Here is an 18,684-nt window from a genome sequence, read left to right on the forward strand (position 1 = left end):
ACGTTCCTGAACTTTAAGATAAATTGTGCACCTGATCATGCAGGAGACATTAAGTATTTTGCCGAGAATACAATCTGCCCTGCTCTTCAAGCATCTAATACTATATTCACCACAAATGTGAGATGACACTCCCTAAAAAAAAGAGAAGGTTACAAGCAAAATCAGATGACATTGAGTTTAAGGTGACCCTTTCCCCTCTGGAAAAACCCTCCCACAAGCAGCTCCATGACCCAGCTGAGTTTTTAAAAGCTGGCTTCTTTCTGACTACATTTTCCAGTACAAACCAGGAGGCACCCAGGCAGAGAACTGCACTTACCAGCTGAACTGTGCAGGCTGCTTCCTGACCCATGGCTCAGCTGATGGGTGTGGGGGGGATTACACTCCATGTCTCTTGGCAGACACTGTGGCAGAGAACAGCGGAACCCCCCGACAGCTAGATCTTGGGGCAGGAAGTGACTTCACTGGTAGGAGAAACCAAAAGGCCTAGCTGGGGGTGAGTCGGGTGATTGGGTTGGGGGTTGCAGCCCCCCACTCCGACACTCATACCCAAGCCATTTCCTTCTAGCGAAAATGTGTGCCTTTTCTAGTATTTTTATTAATATTTAGATAGAGTAACTACAAGTGTATACATATTCCAGACGGAGCAGCATGCTTGATTTATGATACCGGGTGTCTTACAGTTCATCCTTTCCCAAATCATGTCTGACACTGAGTTCGCCTTTTTTAATTACTCCAGCTCATTAGTTCTGTAAAATATGTTACAGTAAATGTGCAGACATTCTGCATTTGTACACACACATCTCTTTGTAGGAAAGAAGCAATGTGTTTTCACTCTAAAAACAAAACTGGGGACCATTGTCTTAATTAAAGGGGGATTTAAATTGTGCGTTCAGTTGTTAACCACCAAAGGTAGTGTCAGACGTTTCATGTGTGTACAAGGAAAAATCATGCATACGCTGAACACGTTGTACACATGTCCACTGTGATGTGGTTACAGGATTAGTGAGCTAGAAACTTTCAGTGTATGAGCACTTTTTAGATGTTTGAGTATATCAGGGGGGTGCCAGTTGTGCATATCAGGAGTGCATCCTGTCTCTTGTCTTCCCGATAGGCTCATATGCCATTTTCACTGAAAGGAGCAACATGTGGATTTTGGATGCTCATACAGCCTTTAGTTCATATATATGGAAGCTGAAAATACATATTGCCCATTTGATACCACGCTATAGCCCAGTGGTTCTCAACCTTCCTAATTCCGCGACCCTTTAATACAGTTCCTCATGTTGTGGTGACCCCCAACCGTAACATTTATCCATTTTACAGATGGAGAACACTGATACAGAGAGTCTTAGGTGACCCCTGTGAAAGGGTCCTTTGACCCCCAAAGGGGTCCTGACCCCCAGGTTGAGAACCACTGCTATAGCCCCATAGATCAGGAGGAACTACCAGTGATTTCTGGCTTCCTGGTACCTGTGGGCTGAACAGCGATATTGTCAATTACAATTCCATGTCCGGGTAGTTAGAACATTTCTGCCACATGAGTTTATCACATCACTTGCTTTGGAGAGCCCCTTCTTCACAGTAGTTGCGGTTCCCCAGTACTTACACTCTCTCTCTCTCTCTCTCTCTCTCACACACACACACACACACAACACACACAACACACACACACACACACAGAGTCTAGTTTCCTCGGTCAAAGTTATATTCCAGAAGTCAGGCACAAAAGTTCCAACACTCGCAGCAACAAGTCCAAGGGTAAACCAAAAACACAAGTCCAGGGATTCAAATCAAGGTCCTGACACAGCAGATCGTTCAAAGCAGGAGCCACAAGGACAACAGCAATTTGATGTGTTGCTTCCAATCATCTATGCCCTTTCCAGCTGCTTATAAAGGCTACTTAGAGGACTTATAACACCATGCACCCGCTGGCTACCTCAGACCTGCTCCTGCAGATACTCCTCACTGTCCCTGGAGGACCTTGCTGGGTTGCCAGACACACATGTTATCTTCTGTCCTGTAGGACCTTGCTTGTTCTCCTCTGTTCCTGAGGCTCTGGAGATGAGGGAGATGAGCAGCATGGCATCTGACTTTCCACAGCTCTCTCTAGAGCAGGAGGGCTACGGGGTCCTGCACTGGTGTCAGGCTGTGGGTTCATGTCTGACCCCATAGGGCTTGCTTCTCTCCATTCCACTTCTGCTGTTGGCTGTGGACAGGAGCCAGGATTCCTGCTGACTCGTTATCAGAGGAGTTCTCAATACTTTCTGGACCCGTCTATTTTAGTTTTTTACCAGCCTGGATAATTTAGGGTTATCTACAAAGTTTTTCTGCCTTACATACAGGGTTTCAGCTTCATGGCATCTGACATGGCACCTTGACTCAATTTTAGGATCTATGTTCATAATTGCAGGTGATCACAATCTTCCTGCCTCCAGCCTGATCCATTAAATGAGATCTATGTCAGACTCTTGGACGTTGTAACTAGTAATGAGATGCTTCTATAATTGCCACTTTCTAGACTATCTTGCTTTTAAAAATAGATGAGATTAAAGGCTAGTTCCAATCATTTGGCGCTGGCTCTTCCTTCCAGACTTTATGCATTAACTCCATTTGTAGAGGGCCTTTTCTTTCCATGTATTAGTGCTTTGTCTGTTGCTTATAATATTAAATGGGCTAGTGCCAGGAAATAAGCTCCATAGGGCCCAGAAGTTTCACATGGCCCAGGTGGGATCTGCAAACAATCCACAGTCAGTAGGATATTCTTTCATTATCCACATGTGGATTAGTGCGGGGGGGGGGGGGGGGGAGAAGATGACACTGTTCTAGCAAATAGAACCCTGAAGAGGCAAGCAGTCCAAAATATAAGAAGTTGCAAATTGTAGAGGTTTCTCTTTAAGTTCTTCATTTTAGGGTAACAGTTCCAGAATATAAATATTGCAGAGGAAGGTTGGATTCTGAATCTGAGCAAGCTGAGTTTGTATGTGAGGAGTCTGAGCTTGCTTTATTCTTGACTTGTGCTCTCTCCTTTCTTGAGCAAAGCCAAGACCGAAGACTTTCAAGTTTAGGACATCTTTGATTCAGTGTCCAGTGTGGACTTTGTAACAAATTGGGGTTGATTTCTTTTCCAGTAATTGGGAATTAGCATGGGTTAGAATCTCATTTATTCAGAGGTGGGAAAGATGTCCGAATGCTGCCTGTGCGTTGTGTGACCGTCGTATATTTTTCATTCGTCATGGGTATTCAAAAATAAGACTGTGGTTGATGCCAGCTGGACCACCCTAGATGGTGGGGCAGCCAACAAATGGCGGTGTGATGACTGTTATTGGTGCACACGGGTATATGGAAGGACATACCCCAACAAGTACGTTGCTTCCTCAGTGATGTTTGGTCATTTCATGAAAGATTGGTTCTATAACCACAGGTTCAGTTATACAACTGTCATGACACAGTTTTCTATCAGTATTTTTAATGAGAGAAAAAAACAACAGTATAGCCTACAAAATTCCATCCTCATTCAGGCTTAGACAGATTTGGTCCAGATTTAGGAGCCTCTGAAATGTAGGAGCCAGTTTCAAGTCTTTATTGGCATACTGATACAGATATAAAATGTCCTAGTAACACAGATTTCTTGTCTCACTGACCTGCTTTTTTTCTTGGTGGCATACTGTAATTTCGCATACAAGGTATGCATGGTAGTTAAAAAAACTTTATTGTGTGACTTGTCTTACAATTATGGTCGTTTTCATTTTGAATACTTGATGCTGGCTGTTAATTCTCCCAAGATACTTGTTTTTTCATTCTCATATGAGACAGACCCACATTTGAACTATGGCCCCTTCCGCACACACAGAATAATGCGTTTTCAATTCAGTTTCACAACAGTTTGCAAGTGGATTTTGCTATTCCGCACTACTACAAAGAGCATTGAAAGCGGTTTGAAAGAGCATTATTCTGCATGTGCGGAAAGGGCCCATGTGGAATTTCTGCTGAAGGTGAAAATTCAGGCCGTTGAGGAAGTGGGTTCATCCCCTTTGTCCTTTGCCACAGAAGGATTGTCTGTTGCGCTTTGAGAGCGCCTAGTGTGAAAGGGTTGAGAAGGTGACCAGAGCTGTGGTCCTGTGCATGTTTATTTGGGATGCATGTTCAGTAGAACTTTTAAGTGTGCATGGGATCAGATATGGCCTTTAAGGTTATGGACTCCAATCCCCTTCTCCACAGAGGAAATCCAAACCAGAACATTCCTCACTGGTAGTTGTCTAGCCTTTGCTTGAAAGGAAGACTTGTTACGTAGGAGGTCTCTGTAAAAAGCTGGAGAAATAGCAATAATATAGAAGAGTGAATCTGTAGTGCTGAATGCCTTTACATATGGTTCCATCTAAGTAACAGGAGTTCTGGATTTCAATTGTGTGTGGTTTGGAAGTGGGATAGGGGAGGAAAGCCAAAGTCAGTGCCATACTAGTACAGTTTCTCTGAGGATGTTCTATCAAGCTTTGCTAGCAATTTTAATGATATTAATATTTCTATTATACTTAAATGGTAGCATTTCGGTAGGGGCAGGTCTCATGCTATGAAATCACAAGGGGTACAAATTTAAAATGTCAAATTGGGAGAGGACACTTGGGGAAGTGGCATGCTATCTAGCTCTCCAGGGAAAAGTGTCTTGCTTATAATAGTTCTATAAGTCCTTTGGTTTTTTTAAATAATATTTTTATTAATTTTTACTCATATATAAACACACACAAAATTTGAAAATTATTTTAAAAAATCAAACCATATAACAATAAAATGGATCTTAGTGTTCAGTGAGATAGACATGATACAAACTTGAGAGAGAACTAACATTCTTCTATTTAATTATTTAACACCTGCTGATATAAATCAAATAAACTTATTGTCCTAACTAATAACATCTCAATAACATGTTAACTTTATCATCTAATTCTTCTGATTCTAATTTTAATTTCTGTTGGTATTAATCTTATTATTATTAAGTAAACGATTCGGCCACGTATAAAAAAGATCATTCCTACTTCTCAACAAACTCTACAAGAATCATTGGTTTAACCATTGTAACATACTCTCCGAGGTTATACTCTCAGATTTCTGTATTTGGACTTTTTTGTTTTGTTTTTCCAGCTGGTAGTCACTATTACTCTGACTGCCGTTAGCAAAAACAAACATAGTTCTTTAAGGTTCTTTGGAAAATTCTCAAGGAGGATACCCAATAATTATAATAGCAAATGAGAATTTAATCTTAATTTTTTTTCCTTTTTCTCATGACCTTCCACCCAGTACTTTTTTGATTTTTTTACAAGACCACCACATTTGGAAAAATGATCCAACATCTTGACATTTCTGGCAAATACCATTAATTTTTTAAACTCATTTTTATGATATCTTTTGGTCTTCCGTGTTGATTTGTTGATTTTATGTGGTTTCCTGTATAGTTCTTGTGAAGTTACAAGGATTAGGCTGTGGTAAAGGTTTCAGAACTGCTTTAGGAAATCTAGGTATGTGGGGAATGAGTATTAATTACTGTTTTAATTACTAAAATGGGAGATGCTAGCGTTATACTGCCTGCAGATCACTAGAAACACATCCCATAAGAGCAGGTAGGCAGACGTCTGTGATTATATTTTGCAGAGGGAGGTGCTCTTTACATACTTCTACTACTGTCTTCACTGTTTGCAGATTTAGTGTTTAGATTTTTTCTTTAGATCCCTCCAGAGAGTGATTTTTTTAGCATGGTGGGTTGGACATGAAGCTGCCTCATGTTTTCCCCCTCAGCCCTTTGGCCTTAGCAGTTAAATGCTTTCTTTCTGTAGTGAGAAGTTATGGAGTTTAAACCTTCCTGGACTTTATGCCTCTTCAGTCTTTTATTTATTTAGTCCATTTATACCCTGCCTGTCTCCCCATTGGGGATCCAGGATGGTTTACATCATTATCCTTTCTTCCATTTTATCCTACAACAACTCTGTAAGGTAGGTGGATCTGAGTGTCTATAACTGGCCCAAGGTCACTGAGCAAGCTTCCATGTCAGAACAGGGATTTCAACGGTCTGTCAATGCTCAGGTGTTAAGTTGGCCCCATGGAGTATGGTTAGAGCTATTTGCTTTTTGGACTAAACTCTCTTGCATTCTAGAATGCCACTCCCTACTTGGAAGTATCAAATAGGTGGTGGAAGAAGGTTTTGAGTGCTTCAACAGTAGGAAACCAAGTGACTTACTGCATGTCTCCAGTTAAGTCTGCACAAAAGAAAGCTATCTCAAAAAAATCAAAACAAGGTGGTTATTGGACCTGGTGACCAGTTATCCATGAAAACGCTGCTGTAGGGATCTGCAGATCCCGATTGCCAGATGAATAGTCTCAAGTTGCTGCGCCACAAATGGTGCGGTAACCACTTAAGAAAGCAGAGAAATGGAGCAGATGTGCAATAATCAGATACAGGTCGAATGAAATATGCTTTAGGAAGCTTGCTTTGAAGCATGATGTTTTAAAAAGCGAGTGCCGTTGCACTGAAGCTTAAAACAAAGGAGAACTCTAACTTTTGTCTTAGGTCATCTCCCTGCCTCCTTTTGAAGGATATTAATATAGTTTTCCCATCTCACATGGCTTGGCTGGGTGCCTTCTGGTGCTCTGCTGGATCTAAGCGTGGCCATCTGCAGGCTGCAACCAGCTCTGCTGGGCTGGGTCCATCCACACATGGCTTTCCCAGGCCAGGTACCACCTTCTGTGATCTGTGTGCAATTTGTCTTGTCTGGGAGCCCCTTTTGGCCAGATGTGGCTTTTCTATCCTGGGCTGGGCTGGCAGAAGCTGTGGGGAGACCATCAACCCACTGGGAAATTCCTCAGTGGTTATAATGATGCGTCTGCCCCTGGATGGGAGAGTAGAAAGACTAGAGGCAAGGAGGCAATTCCAGGATCAAACATGACATGGAATAAGGGGAGAGGACTGAACAGTGTTTCTTGTTCACAGTTGTGCATAGCATCACTTCTCAGATGACAGGACACACCCAAGGACTGCAAACATGTTAGTTTAATGATCCCTGACTATTTAATTTGTTTTAAGTATTGGAGGTTATATAAAGGTTGCTTTATTTTGGGGACAGTAAAGCTCTAACAGCTCCATAACAAAGGTGAAGTTGGTTATGCTGGAGTGATGCCAGCTTAAGCTCTGGGATTTATTTTTGCTCCCCTTTGCCAGAGCATGGCAAATTCTTTAATTCTTTCTTTTAAAGCCTTTCATCTTTCTTTAAAAAGCCTTTCATTGGGTAGATGGTCAAGCAGAAATTTATCAACCCGTATTTGGGTGTGCATCTCTTATTTCAAAGGACCAACATGGAATCTAAGGCCCCTTCCGCACACGCAAAATAATGCGTTTTCAAACCACTTTCACAACTGTTTGCAAGTGGATTTTGCTATTCCGCACAGCTTCAAAGAGCACTGAAAGCCGTTTGAAAGTGCATTATTCTGCATGTGCGGAATGACCCAAAGTTTAGGAATAGCCCTGTTAGTTTGTACAGCCTTTTCCTGAAATGTCAAGATCTAAACAGAACGAAGGGAAAAATTGAAACAGTAAAAACCATCTATTTGACATTGATCAAGTTGCTGAGGGTTTTGTCTTTGCGAGTCTTCATGCCTCTGTGTGTAGATATCCAGAAATATTTCCTTTAAGCTTCCATTTGCAACTGTGCGCCATCATTTGTTTGTCTGCAAAATTAGGCACCCCCCCCCCTCCTTTTCTGTCCTTTCAGGCTTTTCTCTACATTAATTTCAGATCGTACCTTTGTTTTTAACCCTTAAGTGAAAATCATTGCCCTTGAAGTGTGTTAGTTTAGTTTACTAGCAGATACAGAATTTGCTCAGTTCACTCGCCTCTAATGGTTGAGCAAGATGTTTTCTTAGCCTTCCGTCCACAGAGGAACAGCATGAATGCTTACAATAGTGACTTGCCCACCACAAGTTGACCTTAGCTTTGAGTTTTGGTTTTTGTCATTGAAGCCCAGCCTATTGAGTTCTGTGGCACACCAGTTAAGCACCATGCAATGTAATCAATACATAACCATGTGCGATAGGTATACGATTCTGACTAAATGGAAACTTTTAATTCCCATTGTTTTAAAAGGAAGTGGTGGCTGTGGTGGTACAAGAACATCCAATTAATTCTCTCCCTCAGTGCCCACTGGGACTCAAAAGTGCTTAATTCTGGATTTTTTTTCTATATTTTTGTATGAATAGCAATAACACAAACTATTAAGTCATTTTGTTCTGCCTAATAGCCTAGGAATACTCCTGTATCTTCTGTAGCGATGTGTTTGCAGCATCTTGTATCTGTTTGCATCACCAGTGGAAAGTTAATACTGGGATAGTTATTTTTTCCTTGGATATGAGTTCTGGGAAGCTTGCAGGGGTATATATTGGTCCACTGGAAAAAAAATCCATAAGCTGTTTTGCATACCATATGTTGCTGTTTTGACCATATGTTTGCCCTGTGTATACAGCTGAGGGAGGGGGCATGGCTCAGTGGAAGAGCATCTGCTTGGCATGCAGAAGGTCCGAGGAAAGAAACTGGGGAGCAACCGTCAATCAAAGTAGACAATACTGTCCTTGATAGGCCAATAGTCTGATTCAGGGTCAGGCAGCTTCACGTGTGTCCATGTGTGTGCTAGAATTTAGAACATACTTCCTGTCCCCCCCCCCCCCCCAGTCCCGTCCCCCCGTTTATTAGTTTTAAAATTTTGGAGGTTAGGAATTGTACTGAAGTTGTACCAGGTATGACTGATTTAATCTGGATATATTTTAAAAGTTAAGTTTCTGCATCAGATAACAAAACTTAAGAAATCCAAACTTCGGTATCATTTTGTTGGGGTTTGAGCCTGGCATCTTCCTACCTTTTTGAAAACAGGGGGGGTTTTTGGGTGGGGGGAGAGTGCATTGCTATCACTATGCTGACAGCCTCTTATTGCTACCGGTCCGCATCTCTTAATAGTCTTTTGTTTCAGGGTAATGTGCCACATTTGAATTCTTTGCCTGTTTGGAGAGTGTGCTGTTCATTCCTGTGGTTTTTCCCCAACCTTTTATTCATGGCCAAGAACACTGTAGTGCAAGCAGGAGCCCCTTTTGATCCTGAATTTCTTTGTCCCTCCCCCATAGCTGCTTCTCAGCTGCTTCAATGCTTTCTGAAGAGCCATATCGGGTTTTCATTATCGATCTGGCTTTTGTCCTCTATGGAACCTTTCAGATCCCTGGCTGCTCTCTTAAGGGGGTTGTGATTGTATCGGGGCTCATAGGACCCATGCATCTTTGCTAGCAATTTTTCTTTTCCACCCCTCCCCACTACAGTTTTTTTTTTCTTTTAAGGCAGTTGAGGAGGCCACAAGAGTGTTCTCGTCACAGTAAAGATGAGGTCGCATTAGGTGCCAGAAAATTAAATTTTGGTTCTGCTTTGACTGATTATGATCATTAATTTTGCTGTTGACTCTGGCTTCAGTAGGACAATTTGATTTATTTAGATATTTTTATCCTCCTCCTTTCCTCTCCCATGCCTGTTTGATGTAACATGTGTATGAGAGCCTGTGTATATGCAAGGGTATATACACATGTACATATACACATGTATATATCATTAGAGAGATCCTGTGGGTACTGTGATGCATCCAAAACCTGTGTCTGTAACTGTTGGTGGGTTAACGGCACCCACTGAGGGGACCAGCCCCTCCTGTCTTTCCTCTCCCCTTGGCCAGGGGTCACCAGTAAGGGATAATGGCAGCCACCGATGAGGCAACCCCTCTTGCCTTTCCTCCCACCTTGTTCCTGAGAAAATTTGCGGTGGTCGTGGTGGTTGACCTTCCCTTATCTAGAACGGCTTCTTCAGTGGAATCTGAACCTCTGTACATCTGTCTTCACACAAAAATGAGGAATTGTGGCTGGGAATCACAATCTCCTTCGTAACTGTAGTTTAGCTCTGTGGTAAAACAGGAGTCCATTGGCACCTTAAAAGTCTAACAGACTTTACTTCAGCATAAGCTTTGATGGGTCAGGTCACTTCATGCCTGTTAAATGAGGTGTGTCCCCCAGAAGTTTATGGTTGAATAAAGCGGACTCCTGCTTTATTTTGTTGCTATAGACTCTCATGGCTACCCCTGTGGAATTAGGTTTGACAGTAGCTACCAGTTAGGTGTGCTTCCCAACAGCTCTTGGTCCTGAATGACTGGGTCCAGAGTCGTCTTTAACACAAGAAGCTGCCTTATATTGAGCCAAACCATTGGTTTTTCAAGGTCAGTATTGTCTGTGACTGGCAGCAAGTCTCAGAATGAGGTATTTCCCATGACCTGATTGTTTTAAGTGGAGATAGTGGGGATTAAAGTTGGAATCTTCTTTATGCCAAGCAGATGCCTTGCCACTGAGCCACAGTTCCCTAGTCGTCTTCAAAGAGCAACTGTTCATTGCAGCGAAGGTGTCTCTGGAATGAACAGAGAAACACAGTACAGAATTGGTTGGTTATCTGGCTTTGATGCTTTGTTGGAGGGTGGATGGGTTGCAGAGGGCAGTCGGTGAAAGACAGGGATACTTTTTGAGAGATGATAGACAAGATTATTGTAAGATGTTCTTCATACATTCATTTGACTCATTTGAAGGAAAACTCATAATTTGTTCTTTTCCAGAGTGTTCAATTTGGAAGTGAGCACTTGAATACATGGTATCATTCAGTCTTCCATTTGAGTTTCCTCTTTCTGTCATGGTCTTTCGAACGAAGCTAAGATATACCAAGTAAAAATTATCTTGATGGTTGGAATACTACACTGAATGCCGAAAAGAAGTTTTATTGTGTTGTTGGTTTTTTAAAGGTAGCTTTGGAAAAAAATTTCTCAACTGGTATAAATGGTTCCGGTTTGAAACTGACAGTTATAAAAACAGACGACAGTGTAATTAGCAGGCAACAATTCAAGTTTATTGACATGGCTAAAATTGATGGCAAAAGCAGATAGCATTAGGAGACCATATATCTTGCTCAGTCGTTCTGTGAATAAAATAATGTTGCTTCCGAAGGAGCATTAACGATAGGATGACATAGTAGGGGGATGGGATGAGATTTCCTTTCAGCATATGATTCACCCGGCTTTCAGCGGAAATGTTTTTCAGTAACAAGTAACCTGTCTCGTCAGCTTGTTAACCAGATTTTTTTTGGGGAATTCACAAAAATATATTTTGTGCAATGTTAGGGGGAGGGGTTACATTAACATTTGCAAAAAATAAAGTGTTTTTTAAGGAGACCTTGAAATGACTGTATACCATAATTCCAAGTTGTGCAATTAAAAAACCCAAAAGTCTGCATGTTGCAAGTATAAAAAAGTATATTGATCTCTCTGAGAGAATAGTTCTCAAGTCAGCACAATGTTAAGTTACTTTGGCTATCTTATAGTGCTTCCATAGAAATAAGCATCACTGAACTCAATAGGAGAAATGAGTAAACAGTTTTTGAATGGGCTCTCTGTCTCATTTACAAAATGGGGGGATAATACGGTATAGAGTAAGCATGTAAAGGAGCCCCGTGATACAGAGTGGTAATTTGCAGTACTGCAGTCAAAACTCTACTCATGACCTGAATACAGTCCCAATAGAAGTTGGTTTCATACAGTTGGCTCAGTGTTGACTCAGCCTTCCATCCTTCCAAGGTCAATAAAATGAGTACCCAGCTTGCAGGGGTAAAGTGTAGGTGACTGGGGAAGGCAGTGGCAAACCTCCCCATAAACACTGTCTGCCTAGTAAACATTGTGATGTGATATCCGCAGTGGTTCATTAATGATCTGGTGTTTGCACAGGGGAGTACCTTTACCTTTAAGCTTTAAGGGGACTTGAGGTTTGTTGGTTTGGTTTTTTCTGGCTGACAAGCAAAAATAAGGATCTTGCAGGAGATCCATGAGGAAGCATGTGGGTGCAAAGTGCCATGAAGTCACCACCAGCTTATGGTGATCTCAGCAAGAGACTTTCAAGGCAACTGAGAAGCAGAGATGGTTTGCTATTCCCTTCCTCTGCAGAGCCTTTCTTGGTGGTCTTCCTTCCAAGTATTGACCGTGCTTAACTTCCGATATCTGATGCGATCAGGCTATACCAGTGGTTCTCAACCTTAAGAACATAAGAAATAGCCTGCTGGATCAGACCAGAGTCCATCTAGTCCAGCACTCTGCTACTCGCAGTGGCCCACCAGGTGCCTTTGGGAGCTCGCATACAGGATGTGAAAGCAATAGCCTGCTGCTGCTGCTCCCGAGCACCTGGTCTGCTAAGGCATTTGCAATCTCAGATCAAAGAGGATCAAGATCCTAATGCTGCGACCCTTTAATACAGTTCCTCATGTTGTGGTGACCCCCAACCCTAACATTTTTCCATTTTACAGATGGAGAACACTGATGCAGAGAGTCTTAGCCAACCCCTGTGAAAGGGTTGTTTGACCCCCAAAGGGGTCGTGACCCACAGGTTGAGAACTACTGGGCTATACCTTGCTGCCTTCCCTACCATGAGGATGAATACAGGAGCATTTTGGGGTGGTGGTGGTGGTGGTAATTCTATCCAAATGTAGGATTTAATCACATTAACAGCAGAAAATTCACACTGGGACACTCTCTAATTTCCAAGCCATTATTAGTCATACCCTTACAAAGGAGGTTTTTTTCTTTACCACCCACAGGTCTGGAAATTTTCTTTTAAAAACATGGTCAGTGATTTCTTGGAGTTTTGGTAGAGCCGCTGGGAACCAAGTTTTGCAAATTGCAGTACAACTACTTACAAAATGTCCAAAGAGCTGGGATAGGTCTTGGGGTTTCTCAACTCAAAAGAACTGATATGGGGATTTTCCCTTTCTAGCAGCAAGTGCAGGTGGAGCTCTTCAGCTCTGCCCTGGTTTATCTACTGCTAGGTAGGCTGTTGTGGTTATTATAAGACAGGCCTCCACTTGCTGCAACAGCTGCAGGCGGTTAACTGACAGTATTTTGGTTTTATGCTGAATGTGATCTTCTGTAATGGAGAAAACTTTGTAGCTAAACTCCTAGTTTTATCCTTGAATGTGATTTGTTTTTTGCCTGGATCTTAACAGTTGTGAAGTTCAGAGTTGTGACATGGAGGCAGGCAATGGCAAACCACCTTTGAATGTCTCTTGTGTTGAAAACTCTACAGAGTTGTCGTAAGGTGGCTGCAACTTGACCATGCTTTTCACCACCACCACCACCACCACCACTTGTGAAGAACTGTTGCTTTTTTATATATGGATATGTTACCCAATATCAAAATAATGCTTAGCTGTTTTTGTGTGTGTTGATAAAACTGGAATGACCATATGATATTAAGGTATCGTTAAGGCCAGTGTGATGGGTCAGATCTGGAAGACTCAGGTTCAAATGTTACTCTTCTGTTGAAGTTTACTGAGTACCTACCCAGTAAGCTTCAACAGAATTGTTGTGGGAATAAGGGAGGATTGTTGTAGGAATAGGATTGTTGTGAGAATAAGAGAGGAGGATTATGTGAGCTGCGTTGAGTTTCCACTGGGGGAAAAAAGGCAAGGCATAACGGAAAGAAAGAAAGAAAGAAAGAAAGAAAGAAAGAAAGAAAGAAAGAAAGAAAGAAAGAAAGAAAGAAAGAAAGAAAGAAAGAAAGAAAGAAAGAAAGAAAGAAAGAAAGAAAGAAAGGTGGTTTTGTGAATTGCCATCAAGTCACTTTCAGCTCATGGCAACCTTATAAATCAATGTCCTCCAAAACGTCCTATTGTCTTGCTCAGGTCTTGCAAACTGAGGACTGTGGCTTCCTTGATTAAATCTATCCATCTCATGTTTGGTCTTCCTCATTTTCTGCTACCTTCAACCTTTCCCAGCATTATTGTCTTTCCCAGTGACTCTTGGCTTCTCATTATGTAACCAAAGTACTACAGCCTCTGTATAGTTATTTTAGCTCCTAGGTACAGTTTAGCAGTGGCATAGCACCAACGGGGCAGGGGGGCGTGATGCCCCGGGTGGCACTGTATCGGGGGCAGGCACCACCGTGGCAGGAATGCAGGCAGCGTGCACACCCCAGGCACAGTTCCCCCTCACTCCGCCCCTGCAGTTTAGGCTCAGTTTGAACTTGAACCCACTTTTGGGGGAGGGGGAAGGTTCCATGGTATTCGTAACACTCTTCCAACACCTCATTTCAGAGGAGTCTACATTTGTTCTGTCAGCTTTCTTTATTGTCCATCTTTCACACCCATACATAGTAATAGGGAATACTATGGCATGAGTTAACTTGCTTGTGGTTGCCAGTGACAAATGCTTACACAAGGATCTTTTCTAGCTCCTTCATTGCTGCTCTTCCTAATCTCAGTCTCCTGATTTCTTGGTTGCAATCTCCCTTTTCATTGATGGTTGAGCCAAGGAATAGAAATCAACAATCTCAATTTCCTTTTTGTCCACCCTAAAGCTGAATAATTTTCCAGTGGTTATTGCTTCTGTCTTCTTGATGTTCAGCTGTAGTCCTTATTCGATAAGGTAGTTTTAACTATATCTACATCAGTTTGAAAACTAGCAAAATCTCTTCTGGGATATTGAAAGGAAGTTGAACTTGGGAACTGAAAGCTGAATAGATGAAAAACAACCACATCATGTAGTGGGGAAAGTCCATCAACGTTTTATTTTTTAAAATCAAATTTAAAATCTAGAATATTATATGTTATAGTAGTACACCAGAGCCAAAACGTCAACTCAAATCCTATCAGACTTGTGAAGACTGGGTATTTTAAGTGTATGTTGGTACTGATTTCAACTCAACATTGCTTTTTTTTTTTAGCCATCTGTGGCTCTTATCACTATAGGGAGACCTTCTGAGGTTTTACTCAGCAATTAGGAATGTTGAATATGAACTGGAAGAAACAAGGAGGGAGGAGCTAACTCACATATGTGAGGAACCTGCTTGGCAGCCTGTCCTTGAATTTCAGAGCCATGATTAGTAGGTGGAAATTTTTGATCAGCAAACAAAACTCTTGAGTATTGCAACGGTTCTTTGAAATATTCCACCAAACTTTATACAATGGCTTGTATCGAACCACCTGTACATGGGAGAACATATAGTTTTCCTGCATGCTTATCTGTTTGCAGCCCTTTCTGACCCTTAGAGTGATCTTTCTTACATAGAAGAACTGGGGCAGGGTGGTATTGGGGTGAAAAGGAACAAGGGGATGAAATAGTCCCTCTTCTTAGAGGAGATGCACTTGCAGAAAAAAAGAGTGACTTTAATACTCAGTCGTTCCTCGTTCCAGCCCCCTGATTTATGCGACTGTTCCTAAATGTGGGTTCTGCAACCCTGCAAATGATCCTTCCAAAGATCAGAATGGAGACTGCCGGAGTAAATGGAGAAAACTCCACATTCGGTATCCAGTTGTTTCTGTACAAGCCAGGGTGTCTGGTTTTGGTTGTTGCCCTACTATGAAAACATAACATGAGAAAGAAGTACATCTCTGTTCCTGTTTTGAAGCTGGAGGATATAATAAAACAGTTTTGGGAAGGTCTCAGAACAGTGTAGGTCTCAGAACTTGGCTAGAAGATACTTCATGAACACAGGGATCTGAAAGCAGACTTTGTCAAGACTGGAGTAGTATTAAAAGGAATTGGTTGCTGTGTGTGCGTGTTCTGTCTAAATTAAAAGCTGATAGGAATGTTGAGGCATGGGCTAAGGCAGGGGTAGGGAACCTGCGGCTCTCCAGATGTTCAGGAACTACAATTCCCATCAGCCCCTACCAGCATGGCCAATTGGCCATGCTGACAGAGGCTGATGGGAATTGTAGTTCCTGAACATCTGGAGAGCCGCAGGTTCCCTACCCCTGGGCTAAGGGAACAAAATTCCAGATATTATTGGATTATTGTGTTACATTTCATATTGTCAGGTGTCTGACAGGCAATGGAAGAGAATGCATATTTTAAATAGCTAATTTTATTTGGAAGAGTGCCATAGTTTCCACAGTTTCCAGGAAGAACTGACAGTCAAAGCATAACATAACATAAGCATAACATAACAAAGCTTGTCATACCCCAGAACTTCCACAACTCTATTGCTATCAGTTCATTCACATAACACTGTTGAAAAAAAGATTGATTTAGCAAAAAGCAAAGATTGGGGAAAATCAAGAGGAACACCCATGTTCCGTGCAAAGATGCGGTAATGAAACTGATAATTGGAAGTGACATGACTCAGTGGTAGAGCATCTGCTTTGATTACTGAAGATCCCATAATGTTCAATACACAGTTAAAAGGCTCAGATAGTAGGTAATACGAAGAACTTTATTTCGACATCCCAGAGAGCTGCTGCCCGTTAGAGTAGATCGTACTGATCTGAATAGACCAATGGACTGATTCAGTATTAAGCTAATTGATGGGTGTAAATGTATGTGAGGGTATGCAGAGTCCAAGTGCTATATGCCTTCTTCTGAACTTGAAGAAGCCTGGCAATTAGAATGCAATTTTTGACTCCGTGAAGTTGTACCTTGTTTGCTTGCTGCAGAAGTCCTGCAGGTGGTGTACCTGATAAAACCAAGTTTAAAGGCTACCACTTTCTATAATATTTAATTGTCTGTTCTGAAGGGTTCTATCTTGATGGATCACTTTCAAGCTGTCTCATAGAAACGGACTATAGTCTTTACTTTCTTCCCTTCACTAGGAGGTCATTCTCTCAAGATTTCATTCATGAAGTGTAGAAATAGGTTGACCATCATGGAGAGTCCAGGTGTCGTGGACTCTGGAAAAGTTACTGCTTTCTGACTAGTACTAGTGTTCTGAGGCGTGGTGTTCTGTCAGAGGTGGTTGTGTTGTGTTGAATCTTCAGGGTGGCAAACTGTGCTTTTCATACACGCCTTGCACCATACTCAAATTGAAGTAGAGAGGGGCCAAGTTTCAGGAAATAGGGGAGAGGCTGTGGCTTGGCGGTAGAGCATTTGCTTGGCATGCCGGGTTCACTCTCTGGCACTTCTGGTTAAAGGATCAGGGAGTGGGTGATGTGAAAGACCTCAGCCTGAGACCTTGGACCCATCTGAGTAGGCGATACTGACTTTGATGAACTGAGGGTCTGATTCAGGGTAAAGTAGCTTCATGTGTTCAAGTGGCAAAGAATAAACTAATTTTTTTCTGGGGCAAGTCACAAATGGTGGCAACCTTGTGTAAGTGTGTCTGGCTAATATTAACATGGTGGCTTGGTCAGAAAGATGACCTATCTATATACTGCCTTCTTCCTGATTAAGAGCAACTAGTACTTCATTCAATTACATTAAAATGCCATTTGTACCTCCATGGCAATAAGTGCTATTCAGTGAATCCTCCTCCCCCCTCCACTGCCAAAGAAACGCACTAAAATAATTTCTAAAGCTGTTGAATTATTTATTGTATGATGATGATTGGAGGGGTAGCCACTTGGTCTCCCCCGCACTTGCCTGGCTTGTGTGGTCACAACATGGGCGGCTTCAGCAAACTTGGATGGGGATCTTCTGCAATGGTCTCCATCCCTTGCAGACAGACACTGTGAATAAGAAACAGTTTTCAGCAACAAGTTGGCAGACAACAGCGTTTCCCTCAGGGCAGTTGCAGCACTCCCTTGACCTGACCATCTTCAGTCTCTCATCTGTCCTGCATCAACATGCAAGCCTTACTCTTGGTCACATGTTTCTTGCACGTTTCTTCTGCCCCTCACCACAGCCATGCTTAAGTCCTGCCTTAGCATCAGCCTTGTGACTGAGTGTCCTGGGAGGACCACTGGATTGTACCGCTCCCTTCAAACTCTCCAGAATTAGCAGCTCCAACCTCTAGCAACCACTTTCTTCCCAATTGGTACCCTTCCAGGTATACCTGAGTTACAGGATTACAGCCTTTAGTTGGGCTTCCTGATGCACCTTGCCCCCTTTCCAGCTCTCTGATGCCACAATAGGAAACAGCAAGAGCAGAATCTCGGAAGGAGTTACATCTTCCAAGTCCATTTATAGTCTCTCAGATAAGTATGTGTAATGTAAACTTGGAATTTTCTAATGAAACTGACTTTCTATTATGTTTCCTCTGCAGTCACAGCACATCACACCCAGTCCATATGACTTCCCCACAGTATACCTTACAGAGGTTCTAATATGTCTTCACTCTGGTTAATTTTAACTTCCATACTGGAACCCCATTTATTTACCTGGGGTTATGTCTGTGCTAATTATTTTATGGCATATCTGTGCCTAAGCCTACCACAAATAATGTGGGCAGACTTTATCTTCCCAGTGTATTCTGTCTCCTGTTTGTTGTTCCACTTTTGGATTTATGAGTATGTGTGTTTGCAGAAGTATCTTATTACAGGTCATCATTTATTTCTTATTCCTAACAGAATAATTAACACCATATAGTATGATATTGTCTCAGTTCTTCTCTCACAGATTTTCATATGGCTAGAGTGCAAAGTTGCACTACAGCACTAGACTTTTGAGGTTAAGGGATAGCAGTTCAGGCATTTATACTTCTCGCCCTGGAACTCAGCTGTTTTGAACTGTTGTGCTGGGGTTGAAGCGTTTCCGAGCAGATTATCTTCTTCCTTTCATAATTTCACATTTGCCTCCAGTTTGTTACCTCGTAATTGCAAACTGATTGCCTTTGTCCTGATCAATAAGGTAGTGAAATAGACCTATTTTATAGAAAGTGTGGGGTTTT

General features: G+C 42.0%; 1 protein-coding gene across 5 annotated transcripts in view; it reads left to right on the forward strand.

Annotated features, from left to right (window-relative positions):
• The window catches only part of PLCG1 (phospholipase C gamma 1), a 100,402-nt gene that overhangs the window by 6,829 nt on the left and 74,889 nt on the right, over positions 1–18,684 (forward strand). The window lies entirely within an intron of this gene.

This window comes from Sphaerodactylus townsendi, linkage group LG05, assembly GCF_021028975.2.
Source record: "Sphaerodactylus townsendi isolate TG3544 linkage group LG05, MPM_Stown_v2.3, whole genome shotgun sequence".
NCBI classification, from domain to species: Eukaryota; Metazoa; Chordata; class Lepidosauria; order Squamata; family Sphaerodactylidae; genus Sphaerodactylus; species Sphaerodactylus townsendi.